Source organism: Hyaena hyaena, unplaced genomic scaffold (assembly GCF_003009895.1).
Source record: "Hyaena hyaena isolate Hyena2069 unplaced genomic scaffold, ASM300989v1 scaffold_470, whole genome shotgun sequence".
Taxonomy (NCBI): domain Eukaryota; kingdom Metazoa; phylum Chordata; class Mammalia; order Carnivora; family Hyaenidae; genus Hyaena; species Hyaena hyaena.
Window position 1 is genome coordinate 854,485 of NW_024081101.1, and position 23,089 is coordinate 877,573.

At 37.5% G+C, this 23,089-nt stretch overlaps 1 pseudogene; it reads left to right on the top strand.

The window, feature by feature from the left end:
* Positions 1–7,279: 7,279 nt before the first annotated feature.
* On the top strand, positions 7,280–7,722 carry LOC120246389 (annotated as a pseudogene).
* Positions 7,723–23,089: the final 15,367 nt, after the last annotated feature.

Genomic DNA, 23,089 nt, shown 5'->3' on the forward strand with positions numbered 1-23,089 from the left:
TCACCAGTTTCCAAAAGAGTCTGAGGCAAATTTTCCATTGTTTCCTACAGTTATTAAACTGCCGGCTCCTAATGACATTATGAATACACAACTCGGTATTGTTTCAGCACAATGTTTTATGCATGATATTTTAAGAACTGTACAAAATACAGCATTAAAATTCTAAAGTGAAAAATAATAGCATTATGGCTCATTGCATTCTATATTGTCGTTGTCTGAACTGTGAGTAACTATACTGCCATTCTGTCAACTCACTCTAAAAGATCTGCTGTAATGTTTTACACAATAGCATTTATTTCATAGACATAACGACATCAAAGAGCTCCAGTTTTGAAGCATATTGTAAATGTTTAAATGTTATCACACAGCAACCTGAGAACTACCTGTACCAAAAACTTCATCCTCACCACCACCCCAAGTTCTGCTACTGTTAAGAGTTGTGATCAAACAAACAAAAAACTACAATGAGCACTGTGATACTGTCTTCCCATATTATGATTACCTTCCTAATTTTTCTTGGAGGCAGAATTTCAAGGATTCCCCAAAGAAATTGGGAGAAGACAACAGAAAGCTTCATCTAAAAATCTTTATGTTTTCATGGTGAAAGGACTCACAAATAAATGAGAGCAGGTGGCCCCAGAGAGGACTCGGTCCACTTCAGCCCGGGATGTCCTTAAAGCTCTTATATAATCATATCATATGATATTCCAAAGCCATCATTTTATCACCTTTACACCATCACTCCCACCAAAGCTTTGTTCATAACTGAAGGATCATCTGCCACTGATGGCTTGTTCTGAATTTAATTCTATTATGTAGTACATATTCAATTACGACCCATGCTGGGGCAGGACTCTCTTGACTTTTCCAACTGCTTATTAAATAGCCAAGATGTTGTGTAAGGAAGAAGTGACAAATTAACAAACACGTATGAGGCTTTGAATAGCGGCCAGAATAATACCAGGTTGAATTAATTATCATATTAAATATATGCAGAAGGGGAAAATAAAATACTTGCTTTTATATGGACAAGTCTTATTTAAATATACATGTCTGAAGATAAGCAGTTTCAAAGGAATTATTGTACACTTATGAGCATATGGTACTACACTGAGCAGGTTTTAAAACTGCGCCTAAAACAAGTTTTGTGCTGGTAAGTATTTTTTACTTTTAATGTTTATGTATTTTTGAGAGAGAGACGGAGACAGAGTGTGAGTGGGGGAGGGCCTGAGAGAGGGAGACAGAATCAGAAGCAGGCTCCAAGCTCTGCTGAGCTGTCAGCAGAGCCTGATATGGGGCTCAAACTCCCGAACTGTGAGATCATGACCTGAGCCAAGGTGAACGCTTAACTGATGGAGCCACGCAGGTGCCCCTGGTAATTTTTCTTTTTAAGTAGACTTCATTTTCTAGAGTTGTTTGAGGTTCACAAAAAAATTGAGAATATACAGAGATTTCCCATATACTCCTTTCCCCCATGTATTCACAGCCTAACCACCTATCAACACCCCACACTAGAGGTGTCCATCTGTAACAGGGGATGAACCTACCATGATGCATGATCATCCACAGTCCACAGTTTACAGTAGGGTTCATTCCTGGGGTTGTACAGCCTACAGATTTTAACCAGAGTATAATGAGATATATCCATCATCGCAGGATCATGGATTAGTTCCACTGCCCTAAAAATCCTCTGTGCTCTGCATATTCATCCCTCCCTCCAAACCCTGGCAACCACTGATCCTTTATGGTTTTGCCTTTTTCATAGTATCATATTGTTGGAACCATACAGTATGCAGCTTTTTTAGATTGGCTTCTTTCTCTTAGGAATATGCATTTAAGGTTCCTCCATGTCTTTTTGTGGCCTAACAGCTCATTTCTTTTTAGGGATGAATAATTTCCCCATGGTGTGGATGGACCACAGTTTAGTAATTTATTAACCTACTCAAGGACAGCGTGGCTGCTTGAAGGTTTAGCAACTGTGAACAAAGCTGCTATAAACTTTTGTGTGAAGGTTTTCTTCTGGACAAATTTTCAGCTCATTTGGGTAAATATTATGGACCACAACTGCTGGCTCGTAAGATTTTTTTTTTAAATGAGTATCCTTTGTTTATTAAGAAACCCCCAAGCTATCTTCCAAAGTAGCTGCACTCTTTTGTATGCCCACCAGTAAGGAAGGAGAATTCCTGCTGTTCCACATTCTCACCAGTATGTGATGTTATTAGTTTGGGTTTGCCCACACTCTTATTAAGGGTTGTATTGAGCAAATACTTAAAAAAAAACTTTAATGTTTATTTACTTTTGAGACACAGAGAGAGACAGAGAGACAGAGCATGAGTGGGGGAGGGGAAGAAAGAGAGGGGCAGAGAGAGAGGGAGACACAGAATCTGAAGCAGGCCCCAGGCTGTAAGCTGTCAGCACAGAGCCTGAGACAGATCCCAAACTCACAAACCACGGAATCTTAATCGGAACTGAAGCTGGATGCTAATCAACTGAACCACCCAGGTGTCCCTGGGCCAATACTTTTTAAAGCAACAATAATTTTGCTTTCCTAACATGCTATTTTTCTTGCTCTTCAAGAAATAGCAATATAGCCCTAAAACCCTAAGAATGAACAGGAATGCATTTTTACCTACTTACTTTTCAGTAACATAGACACCAGCACTGTCCTACTGAAAAACCTCCAAGTTGTATCTTTCCACAACACCATCAAAAAATTAAAAGCAGGAAACTGACTAGAGAAAAGTAATAAATCCTCAACTGGGTAGGTAGTTCTTTAAGAGATAATCATCACTGCTTGAAAATGCAAAACATTATATCAACATTTTCTATTTTATCAGTACTGTTAGGAAATTCATCAAATGACTTACTGAATTAAGGAAATGTTTTCTATTAGCATAATAAAGCCTGTCAAAAATGAAACGGGATTATTTTACTGTTATATATTCTTAGAGAATCTCTTATTTTCCTGTGCTAATCACTTCACATACATATTTATTTAAAAAATACTTACTGCCCATCTATTTTGTTGATGATAGCCTTCAAGGCATTTCAGGTTACCTTTATGTCCATGCCTACAAGCCCCCTAAATGCTCATTCCTTCAATTAGTATTTTGGGCTTGTCAGGTAACATGCTAGGCAACAGGAGTGTCATACAAAATTACAACAACAACAACAACAACAACAACAAAAACCACACATATACACCAGTCCTAGCTCCCCAGAGACTGGATCCTAGAGGGTCATGAAAATCTATAAAATCAACACAGAGGAGAATCATTTAATCCAGGTTTACGTATATTAACTAAAATTCCTGAACTATTGTTAAATACATTTAAATTTGGAAACTATTCTTTTAGGGAGACAGAGACAAGACAGAAATCTTTACTGTTCATTTTAGTATGTCACAACAATATGCATATATTGTCCCCTAAAACAATGAACTGGTTTATCTCTTATCAATGTATTAGTAGTATATGTCTGACTGTGGGTTTTAATTTTGACTTTGTGAAATTAATGAATACAGCTGATTAAATAGAAAACAATGAAACTATCTAATTGAGATGGCATGACAATTTTCTGCCTTGATATGGATCACCTGTTTGAAACACAGAACAGTGATGGAGGACATATAAAAATGGGGAAAAAACACATGCAGTAACACAGCAGGGCTTAGACACGAGTGTGGCACTGCCGTCGATCAGACGCCTAAGCTGCCATTCTAAAGGGTTCTTTTTCCCACACTGACAGTATCCCTGCATTTATGTTCCTTCACTAAGAGTCCACATTTGAAAGAAGAGCCAGAGTTAAGATCACTGCTTAAAAGAAAAGGTCTACCCAGTAATCTTTTTTTTTTAATTTTTTTAATGTGTTTTTTTTTTTTTTTCTCCCTAGCAGAGAGAGAGAGGGAGGGAGAGACAGGGTGAGCAGGGGAGGGTCAGAGAGACAGGGAGTCACAGACTCTGAAAGAGGCTCCAGGCTCTGAGCTGGCAGTCAGCACAGAGCCTGACGCAGGGCTCGAACCCACGAACCGCAAGATGATGACCTAAGCGAAAGTCGGATGCGTAATCCTAAGCCACCCAGGCGCCCCTCTTTTTTTTTTTTTTTTTTATGTTTTATTTATTTCTGAGAGAGAGAGAGCGAGCGAGCGAGCATGAGCAGGGGAGGGTCAGAGAGAAAAGGAGACACAGAATCTGAAGCAGGCTCTAGGCTCTGAGCTAGCTGTCAGCAACAAGCCCGATGGGGGGCTCGAACCCACAAATTGTGAGATCATGACCTGAGCTGAAGTCGGATGCTTAATCGACTGAGCCACCCAGGCGCCCCTACCCAGTAACCATTCTTGAAAGGAGAAATTACTTGAAAATTTTGCTGACCTGCTGCCTCAGGCTCTATCTTTACAGAAAACTATTAAGCTAGAGATATGGGAAGCAAAAAAAAGACACACCATGATGCCAGAAAAAAAAAAAATCTGACTTGAGCACTGAATCCCCAATAACTTTAATAATCATTACAGAGCAGACATCCCAATGTGCCAGTACAGTTTCAACATCTGGAATGCTATTCCAGGACACAGATGAGGACATCAGTAAACTTAAGGAGGGATAAAGGAAGGAATAAAAAGGGGGAACAAAGCAATAAAATCAACGGCAAAAAAGCAAATCTCTTAACTTCAAAGGATACAGAAACCTGGGACCAAATACAAGGGTAAAAGAGGCAGAAATTCACCAGCAACAATGATTGAGCCATGGATTCAGAGGAGATAAAATTATCCTAACAAAATGTGTGAAAAACAATTTAAAAGGATATGTTGAGAAATTTCAATAGTAAGATTAAAAGGGAAAATCGAGAGAAAAGTCACACGGAGCTACAAAACAAAAGCAGGGACAAAAGTGCACTCAACAATTTGATACCGATGAGAATATTGGAAATGACAAATGTAGTAAATGAAACAATTTTAAAACAATTAAACATGATAGAATATCTAGACTGGACAAAAGATAAAATTAGTGAATTAGAAGGATAATAATAAAGAAGTCATCCAGAACACAAACCAGGGAAGCAAATTAATTTAAAAACAGAGGATTCAGGGGTGCCTGGGTAGTTGAGTCAGTTAAGCACCTTTCTCTTGATTTCTGTTTAGGTCATGATCTAGCAGTTCCTGAGACTGAGCCTTGTCCTGGGCTCCACGCTGACAGCACAGCGCCTGTTGAGGATTCTTTCTCTTCCCCTCTCTCTGCCTGTCCCCATAAATAAATAAACTTAAAAAAAAAAGAAAAGAAAACTGAAAGGACATGAAAGATAGACATTAATATCCAATAATAAGAACTCCTAAAAAGGGATTTGTGTGGAACTGCAGAAAAGCAAGTTTTAAAATAATGCATGGTAATTGTACATAACTGAAGACAGACAGGAATACTCAGTTCTAACTGCGCTGTGAATACCAAGCAGGAAAAAGATAAATATACACCCAGATATATTGTAGCAAAACTGCATAACATCATGCTAAAGAAACACAGCTGAAAACTTACATTAGGAAAAAGCAGGTATAATATCTAAGGAAATGACTATCAGACTGCAGAAGATCTAATCACCTGTGACTTTGTGGCTGAAAAGAAGAACAGAAAATAATACGCTCAAAAGAGTAACAAGAAAAAATATGCTGACCTACAATTTGCACCACAACTATTATTCAAAACATTTTCAAAGACTAAGAAAGACTATTACCTCAACATGTTCTCTGAAGGAATTACTGAAAGATATATTTCAGCAAGATGGAAAGTGAACCCAGAGCTTCAATGCATTTTTATTAATGTTAAGAGAAAGCAATGTTATAAGGCAAAATTACAATTAAAAAAAAAAAAACTAAGGGGCGCCTGGATGGCTCCATTGGTTGAACATTGGACTTCACCTTTGCAGGCATGTTCTTGCAGTTTATGAGTTCAAACCCTGCTTTGGGCTCACTGCTGTCAGACTGTTAATGCAGAGCCTTCTTTGGATCTTCTGTTCCCCTATCTCCCTGACCCTTCTTCACTTATGCTCTTTCAAAAAATAAATAAAACACTGAAACAAAACAAAGTTAACGTGCCACTTTTCCTAAAATAACTTAATACAATCCCAGTAAGCATATTAACCCTTTCTAAAGCAGAGCTTTTATATATTTTCCCCGTAATTCACATGCGCTCAGATGACTAAAGTTATCTAAGAAACTTGTGAAGAACAAGGTAGGGCACTCGGCCTTACCCCATGGTTAGGGTAATTACACATCTACAGTAATAGAGGTGTATGGTGTTGACAGAGGAATTAGTGAATGCAGAAAGTAACAGAAAAAGATATGCAGGACCACGTATGTATACACTAAACTTAATATACAATACAGGTAGTACTACAGATACATTAATGGGAAAAAGACAGACGTTTTAGAATTATGTTAGGACAACTGTTTCTACAATTAAAAATATGGATAAAAAGTAAGAGTGGGGCGCCGGAGTGGCTCAGTCAGTTAAATGTCTGACTGCGGCTCAGGTCATCATCTCATAGTTCGTGAGTTCAACCCCTGCATCAGGGTTTGTGCCGACAGCTCAGAGCCTGGAGCCGGCTTCAGATTCTGACTCTCCTGCTCCCTCTGCCCCTCCCCTGCTTGCACTCTGTCTCCGCCCCCCCCAAATAAACATTAAAACATAAAAAATAATAAACATAAATTAAGAAAAGAGTGATTTCCACATTAAGTTACATAAAAGTAAAAGAGTAAAACTTTAATATTTTAAAGAACACATAGACAGGAGTAACTATGCTCATAACTCAGTCGAAACACTGGCAGGATACAAAAGCAGGTAATTCAAAGAAGAGCAAATACGAGGGCCAAAGTATACAAAAGATCTAGTATCTTGTTTTCTATATTCTTTTTTATGTTTATTTTAGAGAGAGAGAAAGAGAGCAGGAGAGTGAGAGTGAGAGAGAGAGAAAGTGGGGGAGGGACAGAGAGAGGGAGACAGAATCTGAAGCAGGCTCCAGGCTCTGGGCTGTCAGCACAGAGCCAGATACAGGGCTCGAAGTCATGAACTGTGAGATCATGACCTGAGCCAAAGTCCAATGCTTAACCGACTGAGCCACACAGGTGGCCCCCATGGATTTATTATTTTCCTTTGTTGCTAATTAGATTTTAATTTATATACCTTCTTTTCCCCTTTAAGCGAGTGGTTGGACTGAAGGGCACCATTCATAATACTATTATTATGTAGTACTAATCAGGCATTTAACAAGAGATGAATATATTCCCACATTCATGTGGCCCTGGGGTGGACACTGTGTCTCCTTGCAGCCACTGGGGCCGCTTCAGAACCGAGCACTGGCTGCAGGAGCCACAGCCCTGGCACGACAGGCATCTATAAAGTTTCTTCCCCTTTCTTACTGACTCAAAGTAGTGCAGCCAAAACCGTAACCAGAGGAGGCTTTTAGGCTTTCAGAAAAATATCAAGGACACGTATTGAGAGCAACAGTAGTAGCTTTTGGATGTGCTCTACAGGAAAGGGTAGAGAGATTCAACCATGTAGTGTGAAAGTTGGAGATCAAGTTCCTCTCCCAGACTATGGAGGCACCAAACTACTTCTAGATGACAAGGATTATTTCCTATTTAGAGATGGTGACATTCTCGGAAAGTATGTAGACGGAAATAAATCATTATTGAAATGGCATCGGGTGAAGCCACCCATTCCAGTGAAACTGTGAAGTCATTCCTCGTGTAAGTCATTTTCAGGTCTCTTTTTTGTGATAAGCTAATGGTATCTAAATGAATGATATCGAGTGCCCCTAAAATTTAGTTTTAGTGTACTGATATAATCATTACCAAATAAATGTGCATAAATGAAAACAAGATGAATATGAAACCAAGTGATAGAGTATCAGCATAATATTAATAATAGTAACATGATCTTCTAAGAATTTGTTGATAAAGTTAAATTTAACTTATACCCCCAAAGTAGTAAGTATAATATCACTATGTACCTCTGGGAAACAGGAATTTCCAAGAAAAGGAAACTGACTTATCAAGTACTTACAATTTAAAACTATAGTAAAGTCCTAATTTTCTTTCATTTGACACCGTGCGCAAACATTTGAGCTGAAAAGTGTGTAAAAACAATTCTATCCTTAAAATATCCTCTCTAGCCTAATCTACCAAGTGAAAAAAAAATTGTATTAAAATACATTTGACTGTCTTCTATACAAGGACCTTGCCTCTAATGAGTCAAAGAACATCAATATTTAGCATAGGTTTTGAAGAAACCATGAACATATTACAGCCTTTGACTTGCATATATGTAACTGTTGAAATTTATTCTACCTAAGCCCAATGTACAGGTTTTTTCCTGGTAGAAAGATACCATTCAGTCCATGGGTAAGGTCCCATCCCTGACAGAGAAATATAAAAACAACAGTATCAAAAATTTGAGGGGAAGAGAGACTTTTTCATTTTAAGGGGCAGATGATATATATGATACCAGAATAACGGTCTCTTTAGGACAGCATGTCATGAGTTAGGAAGGATGGCATTTTAAGACCTGCAGGGTAAGTGGTAGGTCATCAGCAAATTAATTCAGTTTGTAATTTCCTTATTTATGTATTTTTCAATTCTTACTGCCTATGGTAAAGCTGTATCTAAAATTTTTGACCAGGACATAACTGTGATCACACACAACATTAAGGGGCAGGGCAGGTCTTAGTTACTCTACGGTTAGAGTGTTCAACCATCAAACAGTAAAATATACCTACGAACAGAGGTGCCTGGGTGGCTCGGTCAGTTAAGTGTCCAACTGCGACTTAGGTAATAATCTCATGGTTGGTTGGTTCGAGCCCTGCATTGGGCTCTGTGCTGACAGTACAGAACCTGGAGCCTGATTCACATTCTGTATCTCTTTCTCTGCCCCTCCCCTACTTGTATGTGTGCGTGCTCTCTCTCTCTCTCTCAAAAATAAATAAGTAAATGGTAACCATAAAAATATTTTTTAAAACATCCCTAAGAACATAGTAAAATCAATGGAATCAGAGTTGAAGGCGAGGGTTCTATTCTGTTCTTCCCATGGAGAGTATCTCCCTTCATTGTGAGTCCTGAACATACACATGTTAGTAAAAATTAAAAAAAAAAATTCTTTATGTATATCAGTTAAAGAACATCTGCAAAGTAATCAATGTTCAAATGAACCAGCACTAAAACAAAAAAGGAGCCAACTATATTTTCTTTACAGTCACAGGTTGTGAGACCGAGGTGGCACATTGGCAGTACAGGTTTGGTTTTCTAGCACAGAAAATTAACATTACTTGGAAAAAATACGTGACACACCCTAGCAAAACTTATGCCTACATTATGTAAACACAGGAGGGTGTGGTCACAGAGGCCTAGGAAAGTAAGAAGGGCAACCATGAAATACCGCCAAATTATGCAGAAAATAGGAGGGAAATAGTGCTTGGTGAGGACGACATTCTCAGTGTGACAACCAGGATGGTGTTTCCAGTTCAGACCATCTACTCATCTGATGTATCACTGGCCTCTGAGGCTTAGGATGCCAATAGGCTCAGTCTAGAGATTTTCTATTTTCCCCAGAAAGTCTATCTTAGACTGAGCAAGTCTATTTATATGCCTATTGTTTTTCTGATTTTTTGCCTAGATCCTTACTGTCACAGGTGCAGATGAATTCAAGGCACGCTGGGGCTCATACTGGCAACCTAGAAGGATTTCTAAGCATGCTTCAAAGGACACCATCAGAGAAAAATAAATTATATTACTTATTAGAGGCTGGCAAACTACAACTTTTTATTCTTTGCTGTAACAGAAAATAAAACCAACATGTATTGTTTCATAGCTCCCTTATGAATTTATCTACATAAAGCTTCTCAGAATTTAAGTTAATAATTCTTATTTCTTCATTTTGCATTTTAGTTGAAATCCCAGGGCCCTTCAGCAAAAGAGAATCGAATAAGTGATTGTTAAAGAAGAATTCCACATCAACACAGCTATACTGAAATCTAATATCTCATTTGAAGCCTCGGTTTTGCCAAATATAAATTCGTGACAAAAAATAACTCATAATACGAACATAGGGGCAAAAACAACATATTCTAGGATATTTAATGAAAACTCTTTTAAAGTCCTAAGATTCCACACTAATGAAATTCTTGTTTAAAACTCCTAAACTTGGTATAAGCTTAATCAGCAAAATCCCTTTTAGTTAACATAAAACAAATGTACCACATGATATTGACAAGTCTTTGTGGTAGTAAATATTAGCCCTTTATAAGCAACTGCATTAGCCACTTTTTTTTTTTCAGATAGAAATACTCTTGACATTACAGGTTTAATACTAATGGGTCTGATGATTCTTGAGAAACCTCAAAACATCAAGACACATCAAAGTTCCACTATACCTAGAATACTGATATTTCACTGAGACACATAACTAAGTCACTTATCCAAAATGATCCCTCCAGTCTTCTCTTTCTCAAAGTAGCCTAGACCTCTCCTTACCTTCGTTTAGTCAGTGATCCCCTGATTTAAACCAAACTTCCCTCCTTTGAGGAAAATACACCACCATTCATCTCTCTGCTATCTTTGCCATCTCGCTATCCCAAAGATGGCTGATGATGTTGGCAATGCAAAGATACACAAGTAAAGTAGTTGCTAGAAGAGAGGATTCTCAGACCATAAAGTATAAGTTTGGAGTAATTAGAAGTGCCATGCTTTGTTTATTTTTTCCCTTAGTTTACTGTCAAGTTGGTTTCCATATAACGCCCAATGCTCATCCCAACAAGTGCCCTCCCCCATGCGCATCATCCCCCTTCCCCTCTCCCCCCCCCCCAGTCCTCAGTTTCTTCTCAGCATTCAAGAGTCTCTCACGGTTTGCCTCCCTCCCTCTCCCTAACTATTTGCCCCCTTCTCCTTCCCCACGGTCCTCCATTAACTTCCTCCTAATCTACCTATACATGCAAACATATGGTATGTGTCCTCCTCGGCCTGACTTATTTCGCTCAGCAGAACACCCTTTAGTTCCATCCATGTTGCTACAAATGACCATGCTTTGTTTCTCGAAATGATTCAATCCCATTATGTTCTCTATGGAAAACTTAAAAAAAGAAAAAAAAGAAAAAAACATTATAGAACTACCTCATTAAGTACAAAGTTCAATACCTCATCAAGTAGGAGTCAGAGGGTTAGCCAAAGGTGAATGGTGCTTAACTTGAGATAAGATGGAGTCAACAAATTCCTAATCTTCAGGCAGAATATAGGAGAAAAAGGATCTCTTGGGGATATATTTTCATGTACTGACAGGCATGAGAGGCACTAGTTCATCCAGGGGCCAACCATACCTGAGCATGCACTGAACAAAGAACGTTAGGAAGCATTTTTGTTCCTATAACAGTGAGTATGGAAGACTAGACTGTTACTTGAGCATTTCTCCTGGAGAACAAACAGCACAAGTAAGAGGGAGTAAGAAACAAGCTGTAAAGCACACAAAGTATCTTACTGCAGAGAACATATGCCGGGCTCATATTGATATAACAACTATTATCATTATACATTCATCAAAGTTTTTTTTTTCTTTTCATTTTTTTTTTTTTACTGAACTATAGTCCATGCACCATGTTACATTAGTTTCAAGGTTACAGCGTAGTAGCTCAGCAACTATATATGTGCTCTCCTTAAGTGGCACTCCCATCTGTCACCATGCTGCACTATTATAATACTACTGACTATATTTCTTATGTTGTGACTTTTCTTCCCATGATCTACTCATTCCATATCTGGAAACCTGTTCCTCTCACCCCTCTTCACCTGTTTTGCCCAACTCCTACCCCCAACCCCTCCCCTCTAGCAACCATCAGTTTCTTCTCTGTATTTGCTGGTTTGTTTCTGTTTTTGTAAAAAAATGTTTATTTATTTTGAGAAAGAGAGCATACAAGCACACACGAGCAGGGCAAGGGCAGAGATAGAATCCCAAGCAGGATTCCATGCTATCCCACGGAGGCTGACATAGGGTCCCATCCCACAAACATTGAGCTCATGAACTGAGCTGAAATCAAGAGTTCAACGTTTAACTGACTGAGCCACCTAGGTGCTCATTTCTGCTTCATGTTTGTTCATTTCTTTTTTTTTTTTTTAACATTCCAAATATAAGTGAAATCATAGGGTATTTTTAATTCTTTTTTCACTTAACATAATATCCTTTAGATCCATCCATGTTGTCAGAAATGGCAAGATATCTTTTTTATGGCTGAGCTGTCACAGTTTTCATTCAGATGAGTTCATGGTTAGAAATTATATGGGGGAGATATAATATTGTGTGTGTGTGTGTGTTTAGTGGTGGACTTCAATTTAATAACTTTATAAATGACTTGAGTTTATACAGTCATTAAGGGTGTGATAGGGGTCTATAATTGTTTGGTTATACTTTGCTGCATTTTATGAGTGGAATTATATGGTTTAGTGGTATTTGCAAATCTGGAGGTTTGCAAAGGTCTCAGGACATATACCTTGGATCTGCTGACAGTTTGTTTTATATACATGTATAAATGAGCTGCCTTTGTATGGTTTTATTATAGCTTCATAATTATCACCAAAATGGATAGGAGCTACAGGTGATTTAGGGGGCTATGTTTTCTCTATCATGCCCCGTTCAACACTACATATGGTGTTTGTCTCTAGAGTGATAATGTGTGTTTTTACCTTTTTTTTTGTTTTGTTTTCTCATTCTTGCTTTTTCAGTATCATTAGCAGGTATTCAGAGAAAATAAAGATTACTGTACAAGGTTTGCAAATAGCAAGCAATAGTAAAAGGTCTGGGTTTTTTTTTTTTTTTTTTTTTTCTTAAACCCAACCTGGCTTCTGGGGGATGCAGTGGTATATGTGAGTAAATTAAGGCTCAGAGTTGATCCTCCAGCAAGAGTACAGGATACAAAATTGAGAAAGAATGGCCACAGCATACCACTTTACCCACGGACACAGCAGAGGAGAATCACCAGGGCGAGGAGAGGAAGTGCACACTGTATCCAAATTTTCTGCCCAACCTCATCTGAATTGCCCCTGTGGGTCCTTCCGCTTGGAAGCAATCCCAATCAACTCCTTCCCAACAGAGGGAAAGCAAGTGGACTCCCCCATGCAACACTGAGATTTCAAAGACAAAGCCTGAGCTTAGGCACCTGGGAAGAAAGTGAACAGCAGCACAAGGCTGCTTGTTCTCAGCTAGAAACATTTCTATCACATTCCAAGGGTATCTAATAATACAGTTGATAAGTGATCTTCAGAAAAATACAGTAAATACAAGCAAAAAGTAAGGGAATGATATATAAACAGTAATCCCAATAGGACCAGCTGAATAAACTATTAGCTTGAACAGAAAAGAGCAATATGACACCAATGCACTCTTTTACTATATGGATTATAGCCACAAAAAAATAAATGAATGGAATTTTGATTGCATTTAATATGTAACAACAGCAACAAAAAAAAAGTCGAATTTTTTTAATGTTTTTTTTTGTTTTTTGTTTTTTGTTTTTTTTTTCTGAGAGAGAGAGAGAGAGAGAGAGACAGACAGACAGACAGCGTCAGCAGGGGAGGGTCAGAGACAGAGGGAGATACAGAATCCGAAGCAGGCTCCAGGCTCTGAGCTAGCTGTCAGCACAGAGCCCCACACAGGGCTTGAACCCACGAACCGTGAGATCATGACCTGAGCCGAAGTCAGACGCATAACCGACAGAGCCACCCAGTCATCCCTAAACTTGTCGAATTTTTAACCACCTGAGGTTAAAAAACAAAGGACTTTTGCCACCCAAATGAAGATTTATTTATTACTTTAATATTCCAACGTATCTTTAAAAGATGTCACTTGTGACAATATTTTAATGATCATCTGCTCTTTTCCTAACGATCTAAAAAAGAAACCACAGCAATCACTGTCAGTGAACATCTACTGAAGTAAATACATAATATTATAGTGAAGGCATTACCAATACTGTTATGATGCTAACATTTTCATAGTGTAAAGGTATTTTCTATTTTTTCCTTTTTAATACCGAAACTACTAAGGACTTCTAAGAAAATGTAACTCTACTTTACTGCTATTTATTACTATTGCTTATTATTTAATATTTTACAAACACTTCTAAAGGTATAAAGAAGGATTCTTATTTTTGCCTAAAACTGAAAAAAAAAACTTCACGAAATACTTAGTAATTGTCAATACCAAATACTGTGAGTAATCACCAATCTCTTTCTCTCCCTCTCCCCCATACCTCTCTTTCTTAAAAGGTAAGTCATGAACTTATTAGTGGGAGTGTTCCAAGGTAGAATTTTTTTCAAGAGTCAAGGTTGAAACTATACACACTATGGGAGAGATGATGCAATTATTGCCCTATATTAAAATCCCCACTTATGATTATGGTATTAAAGTGAGAACCAACAGAAGCAAATGATGCAAAATATAATTAGATGCAGAGCCATAGATGATTGAGCTATTTGTCTCCACAGCGGTCTACAGACAAATTGAGACCATAATATGTCAAATCATGTTCATGACAAAAGACAAAAGGAAGAATACCAACTGTATAAAGTGAGTAAAAAATAATCAAAACAATGAGAATATATCTTTTTATGATGCCATTTAAAGGATTATCACAGATACTTTCACTAAATTAATTAGCACTAAAGCAAAATACAATGATGAGGACGACTCAGATTTATTAAGTGGGAATGTAGGGTAGTAATTAAGGTTGGTTTGAATTTTTAACAGGTTAGGCTATAAGTGAGCGTAAAAGTTGAAATTCCTACAAAAGGTGGACACTGGACTTCAGGAATGCACAAATAAGCAAGGAGCGAGATTGAAGACAAGTGTTAGATACTTGCAGTTTTAGGTCCTTTCAGTATGCCCTTGGAAAAAGGACAAATCTGTAAATAATTAAAAACCATGGATTTTAATCGCTATCAGAGTAAAAAGTGTCTTGTTCACCAGTGTACCCCTAAACACAAAGCAAGGTATCTGACCCTTTCTAAACTTTGGTTGAATGATTGCACATTCTAATCTCCCACCTTTAAGCACTACCCAGAGAAGGTCATAAGTAGTAAAGGTAACTGGTTGCAATCATCCATTCAATCCAGGCCTAACACACAGCAGAGCTCTGAGCAACAGTGAAACATCAAGCAGTTACCCTGTTCTGACACGTTTTGATTTTGTCTAAACTAAAGTTCAAATACGATACTTCTAACCTTGGTCAGAATCTCAGAATGATGCATTTTATAAATAGCAATAGGATTTTTTTTTTTAAGAAACATTTATCATGCAAGAAAAAGGACAACACTGCTTCAAGAATAATAATCAGTCATTGGCACGTTCTTAATGAGAGGATTTATATCCCATTGTTTCCAGTTTAAATGTCAATGTGCATACATATAAACATTTGGAAAAACAGGTTTCAGTAGATCATCCTATGTAAAGGTCATACAGACCTTGCAAATACTGCTGCATCTCTAACTAATCTTATCCATTTCTTGAGTTCAAATATCAAATTATATCCCTTCCACAACCCCGAAATTTCAGCTTCTGATAGTGGATTCGAAAAGTTTCACATCCGTCTATTTTTAAGACCCTGTATGAAGCCATATGCAATTAGCATATATTATACTGTGGTATGCTCTGTCAACATCAGCTCCCTGATCAACGACACACCCTCACTGTTGAATCATCAAAACGCTACAGCAGTATTTTACAACTTGAGTTATGCATAATGTAAAGTAATATGCATGCCTGCCCTCTGTAAATATGAGAGGCAATTTGTTTAGCTCCACATTTTATTTTGCTTTCAGGATTACACTACTCACTAACTCCAACAAAAGCAATGTAATAAGAAATACTGCCTCACAATACCAAAGCTCTGTCCATCAATAGCAAAAATTCTCAATCTTAACACCAGTGCCAGAAGATGAATCTCATTATGCTAATTCAGTGATTGTATATGGATTCACATATTCAAGTATATATAAGAGAATACAAAACAGCACAAATTAGATGAGCAGTGCGATTACTGAAGTTTTTTTCAATGATGTTCAAGAATGCGTTAGAATTCAGCCAACGTACTCTCAGCATTAATGAAAGCAATGGAAGCTCAGAATGTATATGATGAGCTCAAGGTCGCATAGGTAGTCAGTACATCCTAGAGAACTCTCTGCTCATGTTTAAGTATTTTTACCATTATACTTTATATTTATACTGACATCAGCTACCACCAATTCAGCACTAAGTGTAACTTGACAGCTTCGAAAGGACTTCATTCAAAGTATTTTGAAAGCTTGTCTTGCTGGAGTGATAACAGGTGAGTCAGGATTCAAGGTGGCCTAAGGGATCAGGGAGTCTCAACTAGATTATATGCATGTGAGATGTATGCTAGAGATTTACGAACAAAAGAAAAGATGAGAAAAATAGATTTTTATCAAGGTTAATATGCTGGTAGTGTACAGGACAAGGTGGAGAAAACCTCACCTAGAGCGACGTCAAAATTAGAGAACTGGATGTATGGATTTAAGAGCTAAGACACAGCCTTGTGATTTGAGATTTTCAATATAAACGACCCCTCAATGATCATACCAACACTGAAATCAACCTTTACAATAATATTTTGGAGTAATTATTGCACCTGAAGGCTCACTTAGTACAAACAGTTTCAAACACTACCATAACTACAGAGCTCGTCACCGAGGTTCCAGGTTGCCATGGGTTCTATGAGTACATCTGTCAACTCCAGGATGATTAGAGGGCTTTGGAATTGTGTTCAAACTTTTAATACAAGGATTATGAGACTGCTGCCTCAATAGCAAAGAAACCAGCAGTTATGGGCAGCATGCTGGACCATGCCACAGGAAATGAATTCATTACATGAACCCAGATGCCCGATTTTTTACATAGCCTTGATTCAGCACAGGTCTGTGCTCTCCCACACAATGGAACTGGAGACGAGTGTTTTATTTGTTTTCATTTTCAATGCAAAGGGCAGTCTCCTATCCTAGCCTGAATATACAATTGATGGTATATGGAGTAGTTTTAAGTTCTGTAGTTTGAGTGAATCAATGTATGGTACCAGCCTTGTAAATGCTATTTTTATATGCATTCAAAAATAGACATTTGTTTTATTATTCATTGAAGTATAATTGACATACAATATTCTATTAGTTTCAGGCATACAATATACTGTGAATATGTATACATTGCCAAATTGTTACACACAGTAAGTCTAGTTATTGTCTGTCACCTTACATAGCTGTTACAATATTAGTGTCTGCATTATTGACTATATTCCCTATACTGTACATTACATCTCCAGGATTTATTTCTTTTACAGCTGGAAGTTCCTATTTCTTAATCACCTACACCCATTGCCCCCTGTTCCTGTCCATACTAATGCCCTTTCCACTCTGGCAATCTGTTCTCTGTATCCACGGGTATGGGATTTGTTTCATTTTGCTTGGATGTTTGATTTGTTTTGTAAATTGCACATACAATGGAAATCAGGTACTATTTGTCTTTCTCTTATTTCACTGCATGTAATATCCCCAATGCCCATCCCTGTTGCCACTAGTGGCAATTTTTTTTCCTTTTTTATGGCTAAATAATATTGTGTTGTGTGTGCCTGCATGTGCACACGAACCTGCACCTCCACCCCACTACATCTTTATCCATTCATCCACTGATGGATACTTAGGCAGTTTCCTTCTCTTGGCTATTGTGAACAATGTTGCAACAAACATGGGTGTGCACCTATCTCTTTGAGATACTGAGTTCATTTCTTTTAGATACATACTGAAAGTAGGTACCTGGAACACACATTTTCCACACTGGCTGCATCAAGGTGTAAACCCATCAACACTGCATGAGGGTTCTCTGTCCTGAATATCCTTGCCAACACTTGTCTCACCTTCTGGATAACAGGAATTCTGAAAGGTGTAAAGATATTGCTTATTGTGGTTTAGATTTGCATTTCCACAATGATCACTAATGTCGGTCATCTTTTTATGTACCTGTAGGTCATTTGTAAGACTTGTTTGAAAACATGTCTATTCATATCTTTTGCTCAGGCTTAGTCAGATTTTTTGTTACTGTTATGGAGTTGTGTGGATATTAACCCCTTTTCTGGATATTAACCCCCTGGCTACTTGATCTACTTCATTATGCAGAAGCTTTCAGTTTAACGTAATCCCACTTATTTTTGCTTTTGTTTCCCTTGCCTTTGGAGTCAAATCCAAAAAAACATCAGTAAGACCAATGTCAAGGAGTTTTGCACCTATGTTTCTTCTGGTAGTTTTACAGTTTCAGATGTTACGTTTAAGCTGTAATTCCTTTGAGTTGATTTCTGTGTACACTGTAAGATAATGGTCCACTTTTCCCAGCATCATTTATTGAAGCGGCTCTCCTTTGTCCATTGTCTACTCTTTCTATGCCATAAATTAATTATGTAGGTTTATTTCTAGACTCCCTATTGTGTTCCAATGATCTACATGCCTTTTTTCATGCTAATACCTAATGTTTTGATTGCTATAGTTTTGTAGTATGATTTGAAGTCAGGAAATGTGACACATTCAGCTTTAGTCTTTCTCAAGACTGTTTTGGCTATTCAGGGTCCTCTGAGTTTGCATACTATTGTTAAGATTATTTGTCCTAGTTCTGTGGGAAACACTGACATTTTGATAGGGATTGTTCTCCATCCCTTCACTTTCAATCTGCACGTACCTTCAGGCATATATATGGGCTGGACTTCAAGTTATATTGCAAAAGTGTAATAATCAAAACAGTTTGGTATTGGCACAAAAACAGACATGGAGATCAATGGAATGGAATAGAAAACCCAGAAATGAACCCACAATCATATGGTCAGTTCATCTTTGACAAAGGAGGAAAGAATATCCAATGGAAAATTTTTTCTTCAAATGGTTTTGGGAAAACTGGACAGCAATATACAAAGAATGAAACTGGACCACTTTCTGACACCATACAGAAAAATAAATTCAAAATGCATTAAAGACTTGAATGTGAGACCTAAAACCATAAAAATCCTAGGAGAGAACAGAAGCAGTAACTTCTTGGGTATTAGCCATACCAACTTCTTTCTCATTCTATCTCCTGAGGCAAGAGTAACAAAAGCAAAAATAAACTACTTGGATTTGATCAAAATAAAGCTTCTGCACAGTGAAGGAAATCAACAGAACTAAAAGGCAACCTATGGAATGGGAGAAGCTATGTGCAAAGGATATATCTCACAAAAGGTTAGTGTCCAAAATAAGGAACTTAGGAAACTAAACACCCAAAAAGCAAATAATCCAGTTAAAAAATGGGCAGAAAACATGAAGAGATATCTTTACAAAGAAGACATACAGATGACTAACAGACAAATGAAAAGATGCTCAATATCACTGATCATGAGGGAAATGAAAATCAAAACTACACTGAGATAGCACCTCACACCCACCCTGAATGGCTAAAATCGACAACACAAGAATCAACAGGTGTTGGCAAAGATGTGGAGAAAGGGAACCTTTCTTGGATGGTTGGTGGGAGTACAAAGTGGTGCAGCCAGTCTGGAGGTTCTTGAAAATGTTAAAAATAAACATACCAAGGGGCGCCTGGGTGGCTTAGTCGGTTAAGCGTCCGACTTTCGCTTAGGTCATGATCTCGCAGTTCGTGGGTTCGAGCCCCGCGTTGGGCTCTGTGCTGACTGCCAGCTCAGAGCCTGGAGCCTGTTTCAGTCTGTGACTCCCTCTCTCTCTGACCCTCCCCTGCTCATGGTGTCTCTCTATCTTCTAGAAATTAAAAAAAAATAAATAAACATACCGTATGATCTAGCAATTGTATTTCTATATATTTACTCAAAGAATACAAAAGTACTAATTCTAAGGGCTATATCTCCTCTGATGTTTATAGCAGCATTATCTGCAATTGGCAAATTATGATAGCCGCCCAAGTGTTCAGAGATTCATGAATGGATAAAAAAAAAAAAACTCTCTCTCTCTCTCTCACACACACACACACACACACACAGGAATATTACTCAGCCGTAAAAAAAGAATAAAATCTTTCCATTTGAAACAATATGGATGGAGCTAGAGAGTATAATATATAAATATGTATTATATATAAATATAAGGGAACTACATCAGAGAAAGACAAATACCCTATGATTTCAATCATACATACAATTTAAGAAAAAAAAAACAAGCAAAGGGGAAAGAGAGACAGAGAGTCAAACCAAGAAACAGACTCTTAACTTTAGAGAACTAATAGTTACCATAGGGGAAGTGGTGGGGGTAAAATAAGTGATGGAGATTAAGGAGTGCAGTTGTTCTGATGAGCACATGGTGCCATATTAAAGTGATGAATCACTATATTGTATACCTGAAATATTACACTGTATGTTAACTGTAATTTAAAAACTTCAAAACTTTATGTATTTACCATTTAAAAAATATTTAATGTTTTATTTCTTTCTGACACACAGAGAGAGAGAGAGAGAGAGAGAGAGAGATCGAGATCAGGGGAGGATCAGAGAGAGAGGGAGATACAGAATCTGAAGCAGGCTCCAGGCTCTGAGCTAGCTGTTAGCACAGAGCCCAATACGGGACTCGGAACCCACAAACTGTGAGATCATGACCAGAGCCAAAGTCGGATGCTTAACCAACTGAGCCACCCAGGCGCCCCTGTATTTACCATTTATGCCAGCAACCTAACTAAAAATAATGTCAGCAATAAAAATATCTCAGTTCACTAAAATGTGAAACTTTTACATGTGAAACTTTAACATGTAGACTTATTTTCCTGTTTAATTTTATGAAAATTATGTCAAAACTATGAAAACAAAAAAAGCCTCATTTTCTGAAATCACTGACCAATATACAAAATACACAATGAATGGATATATATATATATATATATATATAGTCATTAATCGTACAAATGTCTAGTTTGAACAAGTTAAGGAGTACAATATACAGCAACCATAGTGGCTAGTATTTTAAGTGCTTTAGTCAAAGTCAAGGCTGGCTGCTCTTGAGGAATCCAACTTAGTCTGAATACTAAAATACATTAAAACCAACTATTTTTTCAAAAATTAGAATGTTTTTCTAAAGGAAATAACACACAGCAACTAATTCACAAATTTTAGAAGGTGTTACCATTCAAAATTGTCCCACTTAAATGCAGGACAAAACTAAAAGTGTTTGAACATAGGGGGTCTTGGGTGGCTCAATCAGTTAAGCATTTGACTCTGATTTCAGTTCAGGTCATGGTCTCAAGGTCATGAAATTGAGCCCCCATCAGGCTCTGCACCGAAAGGCTGGAGCCTGCTTGGGATTCTCTCTCCCTCTCTCTGCCCTTCCCCCACTTGCACATGCTCTCTCTCTCTTTCAAAGTAAACATTAAAAAAAGGTTTAGCATAGTTAAAAACAAAGTAATTTTGCGGAACCACTTATTTTTTATGTTATATATCTCCTTCTAAGCTTTTATTAAGGTTTACACAAAATTTCATAATCTTACTGCAACACTGTTATTTACTATTCATACCTTCTTTAATTCAGGCACTTTTTCTTAAAGCCATTCTCCTCTGTCTCTCAAATCATATGCCCTTTTATGTGTCGGTTCCTGTGGTTTCCTGTCTCATGTCATTGTGTAAGAAATTCAGTTCAAAGGAAAAGACTCTCTTTCTTCCTCCCTCTCTTCCCTTTTTAGCCCTAATACTAACATAGTGTATAGCAAGTAGAAGTTCTCAATAGATTTTTGTTAAATGAATTTGTATTTGAGAAGAGAGTAAGTAAAAATAAAATTATGAGAGAGAAGCAATTCTTTCCTTTGAGAAAATCATAGTTTAAATTCAGTGAGGGCTATTAACGACACTGCGTAAATGACTTCCTATTTCACTGAAGTGTTTAATAAGGTCTTTAAATCAGTACTTCCACATCCTGCTTATCAAAGCAATATTTGGGACTCTTTTTTGTTCCTAATAAGGGATAAATAACAACAGGATTTGGGGTTTTCATAAGCACCTAAAGGAGAGTTGGCCTAGCTATTCATACATGCTCCTTTATGACTGGGCTAATATAATTTTAGTTTAGGATGTCTACAATTCACACAGGCATACTGTCAACTGCCTTCTTTATTAACTTATATTGTTTAAACTTATATTGTTTAAAAAGAAAACCAAATATAAAACCTTAGATGATGTAACATAATAAACTTGTCATTTTTATTCTCACTTCCTCATTAAAATCACAGTTTACAAAGATTGTGCATTGTAATTTTGGGGAAGGATGAACTTGATAGGTTTCATAACACAATATACTGATGCATTCCTAATTCAAAGGTACATCTTAAGATGAAGAAAAATATACATGACACCTTTAAAATGCTTTTTTTGTTTGCAGAGACTTTGAAAACTAGAGGATCACATAACAGAACTCAGAATTTTTTATACCAAAACAGTGCTGGGCATGGAGCACACCAAGCAATAGAGAGATGTGGGAATGCCTGACCAGCACACAATTTGTCTCTCTTTTCTGAGAACTGCTACCTTTTCCTCCCACTAAACCCATTAGCATAGTCCCTGGTGTCATGTTTGTACTGCACAGTGATGCCTCCCAGCCAGGGACAATTGGACCAAAATTATTGATACCTTACTCAAATCAGTACACACAGACGCTCCTCCTGGAGTGTTTCACCTGCATCAGCTGAGTACTTGTACACTTAGTCATTCTCAACATCACACAATTAGGGGTAAGGCCCATGTCCCCATCATTCCTAGAGCTTGATTATTCAATTTTCCTTGAATTCTACTACCATAAAAACCACAACACATACAGAGCTTGAGTACTGAATTCTATTTGATTTGCCTTTTACCTCTTGCAAGGAAGATATGTTATTAGTACTGACAACATGGCTTGAAACATCAGGTATTTTCAGAAAGAAAAGATGATGCTACTTGAGAGACGGAAGTAAACAAGGAACAAGGTATTTTCAATGACATATAGAAAGCAGTTCCCCCTTATCCATCGGGTATAGACACCAAGAACCCACGGGAT